This window comes from Monodelphis domestica, chromosome 7 (genome assembly GCF_027887165.1).
Source record: "Monodelphis domestica isolate mMonDom1 chromosome 7, mMonDom1.pri, whole genome shotgun sequence".
In the NCBI taxonomy this organism is placed as follows: Eukaryota; Metazoa; Chordata; class Mammalia; order Didelphimorphia; family Didelphidae; genus Monodelphis; species Monodelphis domestica.
The window spans coordinates 147,839,464-147,857,193 of NC_077233.1; the positions used below are offsets into that span (position 1 = coordinate 147,839,464).

At 36.5% G+C, this 17,730-nt stretch overlaps 1 protein-coding gene across 1 annotated transcript in view; it reads right to left on the reverse strand.

The window, feature by feature from the left end:
• LOC103106438 (uncharacterized) overlaps positions 1–17,730 on the reverse strand; it is an 82,044-nt gene that overhangs the window by 52,017 nt on the left and 12,297 nt on the right. The gene's annotated exons all lie outside the window — the stretch shown is intronic.

The following is a 17,730-nucleotide window of genomic DNA, read 5'->3' on the forward strand; positions in this document are numbered from 1 at the left end:
TTGATAATTGTTGATAGATTAACTAAATGGCCTGAAGCTTTTCTATCAAATACAAATACAGCTAGCTTTGTGGTGAAAGTGTTGATTAAGGAAATTATACCTAGATTTGGAGTAGCATTAACAATGGACTCCAATAAAGGATCCCATTTCACTCATGACATCCTGAAAAGAGTCTATGAAAATCTAGAAATAATACCAAAATATCATGTGTCATATCATCCCCAAAGTTCAGGCCAAGTTGAGCATGTGAATAAGGAAATAAAGACTATGGTAGGGAATCTCTGTGCTGAAACTCATCTCAAATGGCCAGAGATTCTTCCCATAGCTTTGTTTTACTTATGTACGAGGCCAAGATCAGATTTGCATATATCATCCTATGAAATGCTCTTTGGACATCCTCCACTACAAGCAAAAACTTGTAAGATAGTCTATACATCTCTCTTAGGAGGAGACTATCAACTTACTTCTTACTTAAGTGCTTTACAACAAAGACTAAAAGAATTACATGAAATGGGAGTATTAATTCAAAATGGTCCTTTGGATTATTCTCTTCATAATTATGAACCAGGAGATATGGTATATGTAAAAAAATTTGCTAAAACATTAGCAACACAGGAAAGTTGGTTAGGTCCTTACACTATTGTGTTGGTTTCTCCATCTTCAGTAAAAGTTTTGGGTAGAGATTCTTGGTATCATTGTTCACTTATAAAATTAGCACATGATATAAATAATGAAAATGTACAAATCATTGAAGAAGAAGGAAACGAAGAGATTGCAGAAAGATAGAATCATCAGTCAAATTGAGTCTGCAGTCAAAAAGATCAGTAAGGAGAGGACCATTCCTGTGGAAGAGGATAGAAGAGGACAATGCAAATGAAGAGGAGAATTCAGGAATTAATGGACATTGATGAAAGACTGAGAACTTAAAAATTTTAAAGACTTTGTGAAATTTGCAATGAAGAGGATTACAGGATAAATGGACTAATGATTTTATACTTTGGGTAATGTATTATAGTATATAATAACATAGCATTTATTCACATACAAACACAAATATATTTACTACTATGGAATTGCAGAAGGATATTCAAGAGGAAGGAAGTAGGGGTAAGTATGTGGCATACAACAGTAACATAACTCTTATATAACAGTAACACTGACATTTAAATAGCAAAACAACATGACATAACAAAAGTAACACCATAATAAAACATAAACACAAAACATAAACCTAACCAGGTTACATTGAATCACTACTTAAAGGAGTGAAACAATGTATAGTTAGGGTACTAACAGTGTTATGATTAGCTATAGATATGTTATTTACTAACAAAATGTAGTTACATATTTAGATTTAGTTTAGGTATAGAAATTTAGTTAGGAGATGTATTTTGAAGTTAGGAAAATTAAGTAAGATAAGGTAAGAAAATTAGATACTGACTTGCACTGCATCATACATTACACAACACAAATAACATATGACATCACAAATAAAATTGTAAATAAATATGTAAATATATATAAATAGGGTATATATTAGGATTGTAATTTAATTGTATTATAGTGTATATAGATATATAGACTATGTGTAAATATGATGTGTATATAAGTGTATATATGTGCATATATATAATATACATGTATATATTGTATGTATGTACTATATGTATATAAATGTAAATTATGTACATAGCTCACTGTTATATCTATTTGCATAAGTGAGTTTGTTGTTTGGTTTAATTTTCATTGTAAAACTTATGCAATGTTGTATTTATTGTGACTTTCAAAAATTTTTCTCTAAGTTTAATGTCAATGTACTGCAATACTAGTACATTGTTCTGTTTTAGCTGATAAGAGTATTTAAAGTTTGATATTTGCATGGAAGTTATGTTCATCTGTTTGATGTTATTTGCTGTTCTGATTTGGCTTCTGTTTGACTTTTGTACTTGTTCATTATTTACTTTGTTTTCCTTTTCCTTTTTCCCTTGTTACAATTCCTTAGAATAGGTTAGTGTAAGTTAGAGTAAGATAGTTGAGTATAGGTTGTTTGTTATTTTTGGGTAGATTTATTAGTTTAGGTAACTGGTAAGTATTTTAGATTATGCACAAATCCAAAAATAGTGTTTCCAACACGCTTTTTGATTCATGCAATAGGGGGATATTGTGATAAAGGATGAAAAGGTTTGCAATTTGCAAAACTGTGCAAGAACTGAAAAGTACAAATCTAGGTATGACTGACAGTAGCATGTGACCAAGGGTCACATGGGAGGCTGAGGGAAAGGATCTAGGAAGATTCCATCTTGCCCCAACGGACTTTTTCTTCTGGTCTCCTGAGAAAGTCAAGAGGAAGGTCTGAAGAGGGATATCAAGAGGATTTTCCCTCAAGAGGATTTTCCCTGTGTTGAACTGAGGAAGGGTTCCTGTATCTGGCTGCTGGCAGCATTCAGTCTCACTTAGACATCAGGACTTGCTTGGACATCTAACAACAACAGATCCTGGCTGTAACTGTGTTTTTGGACCCCTGCTGAGTAAGATTTGGGAACTTGGTTAAGTTTTAGTTTTTTAACCTAGTTTTCATCGTTAGTTAGTTTTTAAAATAAGAATAAGCATAAGTAAATCCCTAAGCCCTTATTCCTTTCCCCTCCAAAACAATAAAGTAGATTTTTATATGTTTTTCCTCTTGTGTTTCCCTTATCCAAAATCCTATTCTAACACCTCTCTCTCTTGATAATCTTCACCAATAGTCTACATCTATCTAATGATGATAGTTATATGTAGGTTTTTTCCAATAATGTCCTTATCCCCCAAACTAATTGGGTTTTCTGCAGTTTTCATTCATTCCGTAACACAAAGCTTTATCAACTGCAAAGTGATTTCTGACTGCAATACACATCCACAAAATATTATGTACATAATTAGGTACACAGCCTGCCTTAATGCTTGCAAGAGAAGCTAGCCCACTATTCAATATTGCTACAAATAAAAAAAGCCTAGTAAGTTATTCAAGATTAGCACCTCTTTTTTGTAATTGTATTTTTTACTCCAGTAGGATTGAGGACAGGGGTTCAGTTGGAGGGATTTTTTTTCTTCTCTTGCTTTCTATGACCCTACCCAGTAAACCTGAGAAAACCTATTTTAGAAAATTGATCCGGGAAGTTCTCTGATTAGCTTAAGTTTACAGTGTGGCAAGACTTTGATTGAGACTTTGCATCTCATCAACTGACCTGCAGACTCTTGTGATTCAAAGCCACCCCTTTGCACTAGACTTTTCAAGAGAAGGGAATCAGCTATAGAGTCAATCTTTTTTGCTTTTTTTCCTTTCACTTCTCAGGTTGATCAGAGACTTGAGAACAGAACAGGGGCCTGTGCAGATGGAAAATTTTCCACCCCTGAGCTACATTCCCCACTGATGGAGTATGGCAAATTTTCCACCTGCACTGGCCCCTTTGTGACATAACCCCAAAGAGAATGACTAACAACCCCACCCCCAACCTTAGTCCACAAACTGTAGCAACCAAGGGCACTGGTAGAGCAGCAAGAGTCCATGTTCCTGGACTCTGGTGCATTACAGCCCTGAAAGGCAGCAGCACAGATATATTCAACAAAAGCCCCTGGAGGGGAAAGTGCTAGCTGTGGTAACAAGAGAATGAAAAGAATTTGAAGAAATAGACAATGAGGAAAGAAAGCTATCACTCTTTTAAAAGGATATCATGGTATACTTAGAAATCATAGAAAACCTACCAGAAAACTAATTGAAACAATTAACACCTTTAGCAGAGTTGCAAGTTATAAAATAAACCCACATAAATCATCAGCATTTCTATAAGTAAATAAAGAAGAGAAATTCCATGTAAAATAACTGTAGACAGTATAAAATATCTGGGACTCTATCTGCCAAGACAGACCCAGCAACTATATGAACCCAGTTACATAATATTTTTCTTTTTTTTTTTAATTTTATAGTATTTTATTTGATCATTTCCATGCATTATTCATTAAAGACAAAGATCATTTTCTTTTCCTCCCTCCCACCCCCCGTAGCCGACACATGATTCCACTGGGTATCACATGTGTTCTTGATTCTAACCCATTGCCATGTTGTTAATATTTGCATTAGAGTGTTCGTTTAGAGTCTCTCCTCTGTTATGTCCCCTCAGCCACTGTAGTCAGGCAGTTGCTTTTCCTCTGTGTTTCTACTCCCTCAGTTTGTCCTCTGCTTATGGATAGTGTTTTTTCTCCTAGATCCCTGCAGATTGTTCAGGGACATCACACTGCCACTAATGGAGAAGTCCATTACGTTTGATTATACCACAGTGTATTTGTCTCTGTGTACAATGTTCTCCTGGTTCTGCTCCTCTCGCTCTGCATCACTTCCTGGAAGTCGTTCCAGTCTCCATGGAACTCCTCCACTTTATTATTCCTTTTTGCACAATAGTATTCCATCACCAACATATACCACAATTTGTTCAGCCATTCCCCAATTGATGGGCATCCCCTCGTTTTCCAGTTTTGGGCCACCACAAAGAGCGCAGCTATGAATATTTTTGTACAAGTCTTTGTGTCCATTATCTCTTTGGGGTACAGACCCAGCAGTGCTATAGCTGGATCAAAGGATAGACATTCTTCTATTGCCCTTTGTGCATAGTTCCAAATTGCCCTCCAGAATGGCTGGATCAGTTCACAACTCCACCAGCAATGAATTAATGTCCCTACTTTGCCACATCCCCTCCAGCATTCATTACTTTCCATAACTGTCATGTTAAGCCAATCTGCTAGGTGTGAGGTGATACCTCAGAGTTGTTTTGATTTGCATCTCTCTGATTATAAGAGATTTAGAACACTTCTTCATGTGCTTATTAATAGTTTTGATTTCTTTATCTGAAAACTGCCTATCCATGTCCCTTGCCCATTTATCAATTGGGGAATGGCTTGATTTTTTGTACAATTGATTTAGCTCTTTATAAATTTGAGTAATTAAACCTTTGTCAGAGGTTTTTATGAAGATTTTTTCCCAATTTGTTGTTTTCCTTCTGATTTTAGTTACATTGGTTTTGTTTGTACAAAAGCCTTTTAATTTGATGTAGTCGAAATTATTTATTTTACATTTTGTGATTCTTTCTATGTCTTGCTTGGTTTTAAAGTCTTTCCCGTCCCAAAGGTCTGACATGTATACTATTCTGTGTTTACCCAATTTACTTATGGTTTCCTTCTACATAATATTTTTCACACAAATAAAGTCAGATCTAAACACCTGGAAAAACATTAATTCCTCATGAAGGGGCTCAGCTAATTTTTTAAAATGATAATTCTATTTAAATTAATTTACCTATACAATGCCATAGCAATCAAACCACCAAATCCTTGTTTCAAAGAACTGGAAAAAACAATAACAAAATTTATCTGGAAGAGCCAAAGGTCAAGGATATCAAGGGAATTAATTTTTTAAAAAATGAATGAATGTGATAGTAGCACCAGATCTCAAACTATATTATAAAGTTATAATCATCAAAATAACCTGGTAGTAGCCAAGAAATAGAGTAGTGGATCAATGGAATAGATTAGGTACTTCACACAAAATAATAAAGGGTTAGAGTAACATAGTGTTTGATAAACCCAAAGATCCAAACTTTTGGGGGGAATACCTCACTATTTGACAAAAACTGCTGGAAAAACTAGAAAACATATGGAAGAAGCTAGGCAAAGACCACATCTCACAACATACACCAAGATAAAATCAAAATGAATACAGAATTTAGAAATAAATAGTGGTACCATAAACAAATTACAGGATCATGGAAAAATTTACCTGACAGATTTATAGATAAGGGAAGAATTTAAGACAAAAGAACATATAGAAAACATTATGAGATATAAAATGTATAGTTTTGGTCACATTGAATTAAAAAACTTTTACATAAAAAAAAACAACCTTTTACATAAACAAAGCCAATGCAGCCAAGACTAGAAGGGAAACAACAACAAAACTAAAGGAAAAAATTTTATAGTTAGTGTTTCTGATAAAGGCCTCATTTCTCAAATAGAAAATTAACTCAATTATATAAGCATACAAATCATTCCTCAACTGATAGTCAAATGATAGGAAAAGTTCTCAGATAAAGAAATTAAAACCCTCTATAGTCATATGGAAAATTGCACCAAATTACTATTTATTAGAGAAATACAAATTACAACTCCAATTCACCACTTCACATCTATCAGAATGGCTAATATGACAACAACAAAAAAAAGGAAAATGGTAAACATTGGAGAGGATATGGAAAAATTGGAATAATAATACTGGTGGAGCTGATACACTGATACAACCATTATGGAGAATAATTGGAAACCATACCCAAAGGGTCATAAAATTGTGCAAGCTCTTTGACCCAGCAATATCACTACTAGGTCTATATCTTGAAGAGATCAAAGAAAGGGTGAAAGGACCTTACCAGTATAAAAATATTTACAGCAGCTCTTTAGTGGGGTAAAGAATGAGAAACTAAGGGGATGTCCATCAGTTGGGAAATGGTTGAACAAGTTGTGATATATGATTATAATATATTATTGCTCCATAGAAATGACAAACAGGATGATTTCAGAAAAAATCCTGGGAAGATTTATATGAACTGAAGCCAAGTGAAGTAAGTAGCCTGTGGATATAAAGTCAGACCTTGAGACAAGACGTCCTAGGATCAAATCTAACCTCAGACACTTCACAGCTGTGTGACCCTGGGCAAGTCACTTAACCCCCATTGCCTAGCCCTAACCACTCTTCTGCCTTGGAGCCAATACACACTATTGACTCCAAGACAGAAGGTAAAGGTTTAAAATTTAAAAAAATTAAAAAATACTTTATGATGGTCAACTGTGAATGACAACTATTATCAGTCATGCAAAGATCGACAACATTCCAGAGACTCAAGATGACAAAGGCTATCCACTGCAATAGAAGGAATTAATGGAATCTGAGTGAAGATCAAATCATACCATTTACATTTTGTTTCCTTCATGAATTTTTTTTCTTGAATGTGCGATATGTGTCTTCTGTCACAACATGACTAATATTGTAAAAATGGAGCCTTGAACTCTGGACACTAAACCCCAGGAGTCCTTGCTAGCTCCCAGAATGCCTTCTAATCTCACTGAGATTCTCACCTGGGCAAGATCACAAATTATTATTTAAAGGGAGTTCTCCACCTACTGGGCCTTTTTTTCTACTTCTGCTTCGGAGCAGACAGATCTCTCATGATGTGAGTGAAATTGAATTGGGCCTCTCGGCCCACCTAGCATGTGCCTTTCTTACTCGTATTTTCTTAAATTCTCAACCTTAAATAAACCTCATAAAAATATAATACTCCTTGCAGCGAGAAACTAATTTCTATCTTGCCTCAGCTTCCCCAAATTTTAATCCTTACAATATAGAAATATGTATTGCAAGATATTGCATGTATAACTTACATCATTTGTTTGCTGCCTCAGGGAGGGGGAGAGAAGGGACAAAGAGAATCTGGGTCACAAAATGTCAGAAAACCAATGTTAAAAATTGTTTCTCTATGCAATTGGGGAAAACTCCCGAAGTTTTAGAAAAACTCATGATCACATAATGGAAATGCCTCAAAAGCAATCCTAACTTTGCATGTTCAGCATCCAGACTTTTATCAGAAGAAAGGGAAGGGACAACTAGGTGGCTCACTGATAGGTCTAGAGACAGGAGGAGGTCCTGTGTTGAAATCTGACTTCAGATGCTTCCTAACTATGTGATCCTGAATAAGTCACTTTTACCACATTTCCCTAGCTCTTACTTTTGTCTTGGAAATAACACTTAGTATTGATTCCAAGACAGAAGATAAGAGTTTATAAAAATCCAATCAATCAATCGAGACATTATACACTAACTTATACCTTAAAATATCAAAACAAGGACCTAGTTCTTTGGGGGGTGAGATGCAATCCTGAAACTGAGATCAATAAATCAATCATTAAATATTCTCTTAATGCCTTATGCAAGTGGATATTGTGATATTGGCCAAAATAGGTACAGGTACTCTAGCCCTCTACTTTCAAGGAATTTATCATCTATTTGGAAAAAAGAAAATCTATGCACATGATCAGAATAATAATACTAGGTAGTGAGATGTGTTAAAATAGGGTCAAGATCAACACTATGAGAATTCCAAAGACATAATCATTGTGAGCTGGGCTAGTCAGAGAAGGTTTCCAGAGACAGTCTGTGGCATAGAGTATTTGTCCTTTAATACAGTAAGATTTTTAAGCTGTGCCTCCTTAGGGACTTTATTTTGTGTGATACTTACTGGTAGTTTATTTAACTGTCTTATCAATCTGTTAGTTTAATATCCTACATAAGTTCTTGGTTGTCTCTCTGCATAGTCAGATATTTGAAACTAAAGAGATAGTAACTATGATATGTTGCTTGTAGTAGTACTGTTTTTCTTATGACAAAATTAATAAAAATATGGAGCATTTATACTAGAAAAAATAATCCAAAGAACATATTCCACCGATGGTATGTCAATAACACGATCTACAGATATTTAAGGAGAACATAGTTCTTTTGTATGGTATAGTAGAAAGTATATTGGAAGAGCCAAAGACCACTTCTGACCAGGACAAACAAGAAGAAGAATTTATCCACTCCTATTATGTGCCAGGCACTATGCACTGGGGACACAGAGAAAGGCAAAAAGAATTATTAGCCTGGAGAAACTTACAGTCCAATGGAGGAGAGGACATGAAATTACTATGTACATGAAACATATTTGATATGAATAGGAGTTAAGTTGAGAGAGCACTGGCAGGTTTGGAAGAGAGAACAAGAATCATGAAAGGTCTTTTGCAAAAAGTCAGATTTAAACTGTGTTTTGAAGAAGGTCAGATAAGCCAGGAGGTGGGGCAAAGAAAGAACATTCCAGGCATGAGGGACAACTAGTGAAAAGGCATGGAGATAACAGAAGAGGTTTTATATGTGAGGAACAGTGAGAAAGCCAGTGTCACTAGATCACAGAGACTGTTATAGAGAGTACAGTATCAGAAGGCTGAAATGGTAGAGAAGTCATACATTGTGAAGGGCTTTAAAAGCCAAACAGGATTTTCCATTTTATACCAGAAGTAATAAGGAACCACTGGAGATTGTTGAGTAGGGAAGGCTGACATGGTGAGACCTAAACTTTAGGAAAATCTCTTTGGTGGCTGAGTGGAGGATGAGATAAAGGGACAAAGCAAGGAGACCAATTAGTAGGCAATTTCAATAGTTCAAGCAGGAGGTGATGAAGGCCTAAACCTAAAAGGTGGTGGCTATGTAAGTGGAGAGAAGGATACCTAATAGGGATGTTGTGAGGGTAGAAATTCACAGGTAGATCTATGAATGGATCCAACTATTCTGGAAAGCAATTTGGAATTATACACAAGAAACTTATTAAACTGTGTGCCCTTTGACCCAGCTATTCCAAAAGAGACCAAAGAAAGATGATAATATCCTTTATGTACAAAAATATTAATAGCAGATATTTTTAAGTTAGCTTAAAAAACTGGAAATTAAGAGATTGCTTAACAATTGAATAGCTGAAAAAGTTGTATATTAATGCAGGGGAATACTTTTGTGCTGGAGGACATGAAGAAATAGGTGATTTCAAAAAAGACATGGAAAGACATATGAAGTGATACAGAATGGAATGAGAAGAATCAGAAGAATGACATGCTATTAATGATAATATTATAAAAATAAACATCTTTGATGACTTAAAGTCCTTAAATGATACTAAAATGATAATAAATAACAAAGTCAGGAGAACAATTTATACAATCAAAGTCTGTAAAAAACAAAAAAAATAACTTTGAAAGCTGTAGGAATTATGATCAAAACAATGACCCTTCTTGATTACAGAAGACTGATGATGACAAATGCTACCCATTGAAGAGAATTGATAGATTTTAGGTACAGATATAGATTTGCTTGATTTATTGCTTTATTGATTATCTAGACTTAAGAAAGTGATGGAGAAAATGTTAATAATGCAGATTAAATTAAAAAACTGTGCTGTGCCTATATTTTTATTCCTGACAGCCAGTTGTTAAACATTAACCAGCATACCCTTAGTTAGCAGTCATAAAGCAGAGAGAAAGAAAGTTATTATTTCAGAGTGTAAGTAGTACAATTTTGAGTGATGGTAAGATCAAGAGTTGTATGACTCTTTTGTGCCTCAGTTTCCTCATCTGGCACATGAGAATAAATAATCCTGTACTACTTCCCTAAAAACAGTGTCTTGAGGACCAAATAAAATAATGCATAGGAAAGCAAATTAAAAATATAAAGAACTAAAAAATTATAATTATTTTAAGGCATAATTGGGATAGGAGAAGGAAGAATTAATAGGGAGGAAATTTAGAAGAAAAACAGCTCTTCAGGGACAACATTTTTTCCTGAATTCTGGCTACTTTAGTGCTGAATACTAATTGGCTGTGGAGGGCCTTGATTCTTCCAAGAGTTTTTTTAGAATCAGCAACTGAGCCAAACCTGGAGATAGCAAGCATGGACTCCTGAGAGGACCAGGTGCTACCCTACTGTTAAAAGCTAGCAGCCCCAAGCCAGGACCTGAGAGAAGGACCCTACAACAAGCCTGCTTCTTGCCCTTCAGGGAATCTATCTACCTGGCCCTCCAGATATTAGGTGGTGAGTACAGGTGCCCAAGGAGTGCTCAGAGGACTCTCTCATTTTCGACTGCAATACTACCAGCCACTCTGCTATGTAACAACCCAGGTTAAGGCTTTCCTCCTGTGAAAAGTACACTTGGAGGTTTGGTGTGTCAGAAGTAGAACCTAGCCCCATGGTCTTCATGCCTAAATATTAATATTGTCAGTAAACAGTAGTTGACTGACTGATTGACTCTTAGAGCAAAGACTTTTAACTTAGAGTCCACAGACTCACAGGTAATCTTTGGACAGATTTTATAGATTCCACAAACTCGGATGGAAGAAAAAAGGCATCTCTTTTCACTAATCCTTCATTTCCTTGGTTGCTGTTCATTGTTCATTTATTTCAGGAATGTCCAACTCTTCATGAGACAAACCGGGTTAAAATGACTTGCCCATGGGATCACAGAGCTAGTAAGTATATAAGGCTTTATTTAAGTTAGATCTTCCTGACTCCAGCCCCACATGCTCTATCCACTGAGTCACCCAGTGCAACTTTTGGTTTCCTTTGTAATTGTGTGCACTTTATATTATGCATTTAAAAACATTATTCTGGAAAAGGATCTACAGGTTTCACCAGTCTGCCTAAGGGATCCATAACACAAAAAAGGAGAAAAATCCCTGCCCTAGAGATAGAAGTCAGTGTTTGCAAATGAGAGAAGAGGGCTAAGAATATCATTAAAAAGACCTTATGCTGGATTGCAACAACTAGCCTTATGTGTAAATAGAAAAGGCAGCTGCAAACAGGTAGAATCTCAGAGGGATTCTAAAAGCTCGCTCTTCTCAAAAATATTTTCTCCACTGGCCAAGAAGTACAAGAGAAAGAGCACTGGAATAAGATTCAGGAGATCAGCTTTCTACATCATAATTTCCCCTCTAGTTCTCTCTGGCAAATCACTTCCCTTCTCATCTGACACCTAAAGGGATGAGACAGGGTAATTTCTAAAATCTCTTCCTTTTCCAACAGTTCTGTTTACCCCCTATAGTCACTCCTTTTTAAATGCGACTGTTAAAAAAAAGTTATGAAACTGTTACCTTGGAGAGAGGTAACATATTAACTCACCATCATCCATAGATTTAGAGCTGAAAGGGACATAATCTCTTCTAAACTCATTTTTCAGATGAAGAAAGTGAGACCCAGAGAAGCTAGGGCCACAAAGTCAGGGTTTGGAATTGGATCCTTTTATTCCATTCAACCCTTTATGCTTTCCCCAATAATTTGGGACTCAGAAAATCCAGATTTTGATCTCTATTCTGCCACTAATTAAGTGCTAGAAACACCTCAGCAATGACTTAATTTGCAAGTAAACTCCAAGGGCAAAGCAAATCTTTTCTGTGACTTTGGGACACAGGATAGGTAAGTTGTGATGGAGAAAGGGAAATGGTTAGAGCATGGGAGTCTGGGTTGGGCACTACAGGCAGGACCCTGGTGAACCAGGAGGTGCTATACGGGTATTTAGGTCTTGTCCCCAATAGGAGGAAGGAGGTTTAGGAGCTGAAGTCAAGCAGCCTCCAGAGGGTCTAAGATCTACCACCCCAGGATTCAATCTACAGGAAGCCTTTAACCTTCTCTGAGGTAAGTGGCAGGAGTTTGACTCCCTAGTTAAGGAAACAAATATGTAGAGGGGAATCAACTTGCCCAAAGGTGCAAAAAAGTGAAAGAGGTAGCTGGAAGTGTCTCATGGAACTTAGTCCCTGTCATTCACCTTTGGATGCTTCAATTTCTCTCAGCTGGGAGAGAATCACAAAACATAGAATATTAGAATTAGGAGACATCTTGGAAGCTGGAATGTCAGAGTTGGAAGGGATGTTGAAATCACAGAACACAGAATGGCTAAGCTAGAAGGCACTTCAGAAATGGTTATCTAATCCAATCTATTTTAAAGCCACCTTCCATTTTTTCAATTTCATAGGATTCATTTGTAATGGTAGGTAAGAGAAAAAGAGCAAGAAAACAATCAAAGCATTTGGTGTAATGAAGGAGAGAAGCCTGGAAAGGAAAAGAAAGGGGTGGCAGGAAGAGGGAAGGAAAGGGAAAGGAGATTTGCAAAAAAAAAAAAATCATATACCACAGGCTTGAGAGTTCTTACTACATGCTAGGCATCAGTGCCTGGGAGAATTTGGAGATGAACAGGCAGTGGTGGGGGGAGTGAAGAATCAGGGTTGTATAATAGATTCAGGAAATAATTCTGTGCTGGGAGAAGGTGAGGGTGAGGGTAGAGAAGATGGAGGGAGAGAAAAGGAATGAGTTAGATTAAATAACTTCCAACTGAGATCCATTTCCAAATCTAGGATTCTATAGTTCCATTAGAGGGAGAAAGGAAAGGGGGAAATAGGAAAGAAGAGAGTCAGGGAAACAGAAAAAGATGGGGGAGAAAATGGTGGAGACTAAACAGTGCTCTTAAAGGATTCGGATTATCACCCAGGGGAGATGGGTGAAGAGGAACTTGGTAAATACCTTTGAACTTATTTTTAGACTTACTCATATCCATCTCTTTTCCATGAAGGGAAAAAGAAGGATAAAAGTATTTAATATAAAATAAATTAATAAAATGCTATTGCTAAGAGCTGCTGGATATCAATGACTATTTCCTTTTTGGCTGAATGGCCATTTTATGGAAATAATTGGATGGTCAAGGAAGGAAAAAGGAGTACCACAAGAATGATAGATTCAGGCCCTGTTCCTGATCTGGTTATACTCCAACAGAAGAGGAGCCGATGATATATGGAATATCATGGAAGTTCTAGAATCCAGATGGAGGGAAGATTGAGAATCCACCAATAATATTCCATTAAAATCACGTACTACAACTTACTCAGTCATTCCCAACAATTAATGTACAATTTTAGAACCCTCTAATGATAGGTCCAACCACTCTGGGGCACAAAAGTGCTCTAAAACTATGCTTACACTTTAGTTCAGCTCTTTGCCCCCGACAGAGAAGGGCCTATGCCCTCCATGACAAATGCACATCTATTTTCTTACTGAATATCAATAATATTTTACCACCTTTATCAGAATCAGTTTCTCCTACTTTGTTTTATATTGATATCCTTTGTTTTGTTTCAGAATAATTTCATTTTTTTCTCTAGAATTAAATAGAAGAGGGAAAAGGTTTTTGCCTAAAGCAAGGTTTAGCTAAAACTTGAAGCAAACTAGTGATGCTAGGAAGTAGAAATGATGAAGGAAAGATTCCAGACAAAGAAGACGGCTAATGGAAATGCTCAGAGAATGAAGATGTAGTGCTTGGGTATCATATTAATTTCCACATAGATGCCTCCTCCTTCACCTCCAAAGAGGTCCCTCCTTTCTAGCAAATATCTTGGAGATATTCATATCATAAAATTATGGATTTAAAACTGGTCAGACCATTTTACCAGTGAAAAAACCTGAGCATAAGAAAAGCTAAAGGACTTGCTCAGCATAAGAAAGGTAGGAAATAATAGAAACTGGATTTGAACTCAGATCCTCTAAATAGAGACAGTACACTGTACTCTGCACTCCACCTCATCCTACTTTAATTTAAACCTATTTTGGCCTTCTTTCCACAGAAGAAAAACCCAATACTCTTCTCTTAAAAGCCCTTCAAAGTAACAATAGTGAATTAATGTAGGACATCTTAGTATTTCTTCAATCCAAACAACCCCATTTTTTGTATTTGAAATTGGAAGAAGACATTAGAGATGGAATCCAACCCATTCATTTTACAGAGATAAGGAAATTAAAGGCCAGAAGGATTGTGATTTAAACATATCCTCTGACTCCACATCTGGTGGTTTTTCTCTTCTCTTCTCTACCATATCTTTTTTTTTTGACCCTTACTTTCTTTCTGCCTTAAAGTCAATACTGGGTGTTGGTTCTAAGACAGAAGATTGGTAAGGACTAGCAAATGGGAGTTAAGTGACTTGCCCCAGGCCACACAGCTGGGAAGTATCTGAGGCTACATTTGAACCCAGGACCTCCTGTCTCTAGGCCTGGCTCTCAGTCCACTGAGCTATCCAGCTATCCCCCATATCTTTTCTAACATTATAGTGCTCAAGCTAATATTAAAATGAGTTTGTACTTATGAATCATGTGCTGTCAGGAAGAAAGAGAAAGTATAAAATCTATATATAGATATTTATATACATATATATGTTTTAAATCATTCCTTTTCTTAATTGTGAGTGGCTTAGCTTAATATTAATGTGAGGTTGCATTTAAAGCTTCAAAATCTGGCCTTCAATTCTGATAATTCTAAGATTGAGGAGAGAGTACATGTTTGTCTTACCCAATATTCAAAACTTTCATGACTTTTTGAACTAGCCTTAATAAAGAGGAGAGAAGTTACCCCAGAGCAGGACAGAGTCAAGTCAGCTTCAGATTACAGAAGTGATATAGATCACTCCTACCAGTGAATGTTAAGAAGTAATATAAATGTTTTAGGACTGAGGTCAGTCAAGTTCCCATATGGTGTCACACATTTCAAAGATAGTTTTACTTACACTATAAAGCATTGGTTAGGAAAATTGAAAGGATGGGGTATTTCTTGGATTCTGATGGCAGGACGACAGAGAGTAGACTTGGTTTATTATGGAGTAACTTCAATCCAATCAAAATTCAGAAATGGTTATGAGGAAGAATAGGGTACTCTGGCCCTTTATCAGCAAGGGGGTAATATTTTTAGTTCATAAGAACATAAACACTGGCATCCTGGGTTAGTTCCATAAACTATCTAGCCTTGTATTCTATCTCAGGTGAAGGGAGAGTTTAGGGGTATAATATCCTCATCCTCTATAACTTCAGTTTAAGTTTAAGGATGGTATTCAGACACCCTAGATTTCTTGAATGATTATAGAGCTATCATCCATGAATTTATTTAAACATGTCTAGAAATGGTTTACATCCTCTTCCTAAATCATCTTTTGGGAAAAGTTCCATAACTATTCATAGTTGTGCAGCATAGGTAGGCTTTCATCTTATTTATCTTATTTCTATTTAAATTTGTATTCTTATAGTGGCATCCCTCTGTCCTCCATTTTTGAACTCTTAGAATCAGAGAATCCCAGAAATAGGAAGTATCACAAACTCAGTCATTCAAAGCCACTTAACCTAGGGTCACCTGTACTCCCTTTTCTTGCCCACACCTTCCCCCAAAAGAGTAAGATGATCTCAGAAAATGTCTGATTCAGTTTTATGATATGAGGTTAAGGACTCTGTCTCTCTCGGGTCTCTCTCGGGAGAGTCAGCTAGGAAAGCTGAATTGGAGGAGGCAGCTGGTGTCTCTCTGAACACTAGAATCCTTGCTTGAACAAATCTTGTGGTGAGTGGATAAAAGACTGACTGATCTCTCTCTCTTAGGGCTTAGGCCTGGCCTGGGCCAGCCTATCTTTTTCTCATTATTTCCTTTTTCTCTCTCTCTCTCCCTTTCTTTAATTCCTCATTTATATTAATTAAAATCTCTATAAAACCCAGCTGACTTGGGTATATTTAATAATTGGGAATTTTTCCCTGGTGACCACCTTATTTAAAACAAGACACTGCCTTGAAACCATATTTTCTGCGGTCACAATTTAAGGCAACCACTCTATTATCTGCCACAGTTTGTCTTCCACTATTTTTATCACTACAACTCATGTTCTTTGTTAGTATAGATACTTTCTGGAGAAGAGTGGAGGCACATGGCACTAAGATCAAGACTGATGACACAGTCCCTCTTAGATCCTGGGTCTGGATCCTTAGTTCTGGATTTGCCCTTCTACTCACCTTCTCACTCATGCTCACCTCTTCTGTGTTCAAGGAATCCTATCTTTATTTGCTCTTTGCATTTTCCAGATTCCCTTAATCAAACTCATTTCCATGCTATACCCATCCACTCACTCATCCTATACAGTACTTGAATTATTCCTCAAATTCAGTACCAACTTGAAGAAATAAGCATAATAAGGAAGGAACTTTAGAAGTCAAATAGTCCAACTTGTGCCTATCTGAAAACCTCTTCCTTGTAACATCTCTGACAAGTGGTCATGTATCCATTGCACTCATCATAATAATAGCTAACAGCTTACATTTATAAAGTGCTGTTTACAAACATTTATCCTCAAAACAAACTAGGAGGTGAGTGCTATTATTATCCCATTTTACAGATGAAGAAACTGAAACAGGCAAAACTTTTTTGACTTGCCCAGGATCACATAGTTAGTTAGTGCCTAAGGCTTGATTTGAACTCAGGTCTTCTTGATTCCAGGTCCAGCACTCCATCCACTGTATCACCTAGCTCTCTCTGACCACAAATATTAACTCTACATCTATGCCCCTTCCTTCACTACTCCCAGTTCGAAGAGATCAATGTCAGTACCAAGCATTCTTTCTGACGTTTTTTAAATGACCACAAGAATAGTTGCCATCTGTTTGTTCCTGTAGCCTCAGCTACCCAGCTACTTTTCTTTTCCCAAATAGACATATTCTGGCTTCAAGTATAATCATTTTCTTCCCCAACAAGGGGAACCTTATGCAAACATTCCAAGGTTGAAACCTTGGCTACATTTCTGAACTTCTGACAGAAAAGACTTCAGATGTTATCTAGACCCCCCTTCTATATCCAGAGCTGTTACCCAGGATCAACTTGAAGACCTCTAGTTATGAAGAACTCAGTACTCTTCTTCTGCATACTCACTGTACTCTATTTTATTTTGAGGCCACTCTAATTATTAGGAAGTTTTTCAGTTAAGTTGAACTTGAATCTAGTTCTTTTAACCTTCTAGTTTTGCCTTTCAGGTCTAAGTAAAAAAAGTCGAATCCCTTTACCATCGGATACTTCTTCCCTCAATTTTAAGACAATGATTATAGCAACCTCTGCCCCTGGGTTTTCTATTACCAGCTACATATTTTCAATTCTTTCACCCTGTCATCATACAGCATAGCTTTGAATCCCCTCACCACCCTGGTTGCTATCTCCTAGATGTGCTCTGATTTGTACAGATAGTTCATGGTAGCTATTTTTGTATGGTTAAAGTTCCATGTCTATTTGAGGATTCTTACTG